We start from the raw sequence: 3,740 nt of genomic DNA, 5'->3' as shown, positions 1-3,740 counted from the left end.
ATCTATGAACCAGGAGGGGGCCCTCACTAAACACCAAATCTGCTGGTGCCCTGATCTCAGACTTTCTAGTCTCCAGAACTGTGAGAGATAAATTTGCACTGTATATAAGTTAAAAAAATAGCTTTGTTATGATTATCATCTGTAAAATAGAGAGACTGAGCCAATCATATAGGGCCATTATAAAGATGAAATCAACTAAGGCTTGTTAAGCACATGGTACCTAGAAAGTTCTCATAAAATAGCAGTTTTAGGGCCATTTCTCTATATTAGAAATAGCATTCTCAAAGGGTAAGGGATGGAGAGGCTTCCCAGGTGGTGCTAGTGGTAAAGAACCCACCTGCAATGCAGGAGACACAGGTTTTATCCCTGGGTCAGGAAGATGCCCTGGAGGAGGAAATGGCAATCCACTCAAGTATTGTTGCCTGGAGAATCCCTTGGACAGAGGAGCTTGAAGGGCTACAGTCCATACGGTCGCAAAAAGTCAGACACAGCTAAAGAGACTTAGCATGCACACAAGAGAAATGGAGGTACAGGAAGACTCAAGTCTAAGGGAGCTGTTAATTTTGAAACAGAACTTGTAGGTTTTGACTTTTAAAGGCAGACTTCTCTTCTTGAAGGGTCTCCAGTAAAAGTACAACAGGGAGGAAATAATTGCTATTTGAGAAGATAAAGTATGTCTAGTTGCTTTTTGAATGACAGGGTAATAGTGGAATTCATCTGGAGAAAAAGAGAGAGAAAAAAGCTCTTGGATAAAAGGGGCCAGTGACCCAAGGGCGCAAAGAGACTACAACCAGGAAGAGACAGTCTTGGGCAGGGACAGTCGGTGGGTTTGGGGGAAATACCCATGTCCAGTGTTCAGCCCCTGCCCTATGCTGCAATTACTTTCTGTTGACTCCAGATTTTATTAATAAACAGCCAGTCACACACAGAGCCTTGATTGGTGGCACTGGGGAAATGAAAGGGAGGTGGCTTTGCTTGCATTTAAGCAGAAGGGGCTGGAGGCATGAGCTCTGGACAGGAATTCAAGAGCCAAAGTGGGCACTTCCATGGTGGACCAGTGGTTAATACTTCACCTTCCAATGCAGAGGGTGTGGGTTTGGTTCTTGGTCGAGGAGCTAAGATCCCATGTGCCTCCTGGCCAAAAAACCAAAACATACAACAGAAGCAATATTATAACAAATTCAATAAAAACTTTAACAATGGTCCACATCAAAAAAAAAAAAATCTTAAAAGAAAAAGAGCAAGAGGGTTCAGGAACATGTGCCCTTGAGCTATTGAGGAAAGCTTTCGACCTGTCACCAACGGTGGGAAGACGATGTAAGTCATCTCAGTCAGACATTAAAACCAAGGGTGACTATCCCAGAAGGCTGAAGAACTCAAATAACCAAATTCAAATGCAACTTCAGGATAAGTTGCTTATTGAGTAAGTTTCCAGGACCATCTCCTGGAATCCAAAGTACTTGAAAACAAAACAAAACAAAATGCAACATACGCATGAGTGTCTGGAGAGTACATTGTGCCAATTTGTTTGAGAAGCCAGGGTTATTGGTGATTTCTGCCACAGTAGAGGGGTGAGCTTTGACAGCTCAAACTGTGTGTATGGCAGCAGTGAACATGGTTTCCGAAATGCTTTTCCAGTCCCAGAGGGACCAATTTGGCACTCGGGGCACATAACAATGTCCACGCGCCAGATAAAGCCGTGGCATGGAAATCAAGGAGGAGGAGCTTAATGATGAATCAGAACATTCCCTTCAGATATAAATTATCTGTCTCTTAAAGTCCCGACTAGAAAGTCCTCCTTATCTTGCCAGTTGATTGTATAAATATCCACTGCTGCTGCTGCTGCTAAGTCGCTTCAGTCGTGTCCAACTCTGTGCGACCCCAGAGACGGCAGCCCACCAGGCTCCTCCGTCCCTGGGGTTCTCCAGGCAAGAACACTGGAGTGGGTCGCCATTTCCTTCTCCAATGCACACTAACCCTACCCAAATTTGAGCTATCCTAGGAGAATCCCAGGGATGGGGGAGCCTGGTGGGCTGCCGTCTATGGGGTCGCACAGAGTCGGACACGACTGAAGTGGCTTAGCAGCAGCAGCAGGAGTAAATGGATATTTGTTTAAGAGGCAAGCGCATCCTGGATTTTTTCCCCTTTGTAATCTAGCTGGATGACTTCCCTCTTCTTTTTGGCACTGCAGGGAATTGTTAAATATGTTATACAACAAAATGAGAAGAAAGAAGAAGGAAGAATATAGAAGGTAGAATCCATGACCTTCAAATTGGGAAGAGGAAAATGGGAGAAACGAGAGCAACATTTAGTTTGAAGAGAGGGAAGGAAATGGAAAGGGAGATGACTATGCATGAGGATTTGAGACAATAATGTAGAAAACGATGCTGTTTTATGAGAAATTCCTATGTGCTAGCCATGGGCTAGCAAGTTCAGCAAACAAAGGACTTTCCTGGTGATCCAGTGGCTAATGCTCCCAATGCAAGGGGCCTGAGTTCGATTCCTGGTTAAGGAACTAGCTCCCACATGCCACAACTAGAGATCTGCATAACTAAATGAAGATAGAGGATCCTATGTGCCACAAATTTATTTGGTGCAGCCAAATAATAAACATATATATATTTAAAAGTATAGCTTGGTCCCTGTTCTCATGGTTCTTATTCTCTATGTGGTCTATAGCACTGAGGGTAGATTCCCTGGCCAAGTTGTGTTCAGTAATATGCTAGCATCTCTCCAATGTCACCTGTCACCATTCTCTTCCTTATCTTTCCCCTTCAGTTATTCTGGAATCTTTTCAGTTTTCCCATCCTACAAGGCTCTCCTGTCTTCTGGTCCTCACTCATGCTCTCCAAAGCTTCAAGTGCTCCTTGCCTGGTTCTCTCCTTTTCAACTCAGCTGGGATTCTTCCTTCCTTGGGGAAATTTTCTAGGCCCCAGGTTAGATTTGATTCTCCTGCTATGTTTCCATATTCCCTGGAATGGTTTAATTAGTAACTAGTGACCTCAAGCCTGTCTGCCCCATGACTCTGTGAGTCCATGAAGGCTAGGACCGAGTCTGTTTTGTTTTCAGTGCCTAGCCCTGGGCCTGGCACATGATAGACACTCCATAAACAGGAAGAGGTGACAGCTCTATTTCTCACAGCCTAGAAGGTATATGGGAAGATTAGCATGGCCCCTGTGCAAAGATGACACACAAATTTGTGCAGCGTTCCATATTAGGGGGGTTTCCCTGGTGGCTCAGTGGTAAAGAATCTGCCTGCCAATGCAGGAGATGGGGTTTGTCCTCTCTGTCAGGAAGATCCCCTGGAAAAGGAAATGGCAACCCACTCCAGTATTCTTACTTGCGAAACCCCAAGGAGAGAGGAACCTGGTAGCTATAGTCCATGAGGTAATAAAAAAGCAGGACATAACTTGGCAACTAAACAACAATTAGAAAGCATAGGTCTTAATTTAATTTTTAAAACTTAGATTGTTGGTTCTTTTTTTGTGCTGCTTCTATGACATCCAGTTATTTTTTATTAGTACATTTAGTTTTTGCTACATCATTAAGACAAAATAAAAGGAGAAATGCAGCTAAAGAAATCGGAGAATTTTCTTCTGACATGATAAGCAGGTCTTAAGAGAATGGAAAATTTTCTTCAAGGGGAAAACTGGAGAATTGGTAAAGATGTTGCTCTAAATCTCAGACTTGGACAGACACTCCATTTTAAACTCTACGGTATTAATCTAGGACTATGGCTT

At 43.5% G+C, this 3,740-nt stretch overlaps 1 pseudogene; it reads left to right on the top strand.

The window, feature by feature from the left end:
- Nucleotides 1-3,125: 3,125 nt before the first annotated feature.
- LOC147348379 (U6 spliceosomal RNA) lies at nucleotides 3,126-3,219 on the top strand (annotated as a pseudogene).
- Nucleotides 3,220-3,740: the final 521 nt, after the last annotated feature.

Source organism: Bos grunniens, chromosome 22 (genome assembly GCF_055505025.1).
Source record: "Bos grunniens cultivar Pamir isolate PY7600 chromosome 22, Bosgru_T2T1.0, whole genome shotgun sequence".
Taxonomy (NCBI): Eukaryota; Metazoa; Chordata; class Mammalia; order Artiodactyla; family Bovidae; genus Bos; species Bos grunniens.
Note: the sequence above shows the minus strand (reverse complement) of the source record. Positions and strands in the feature narration are given on the sequence as shown.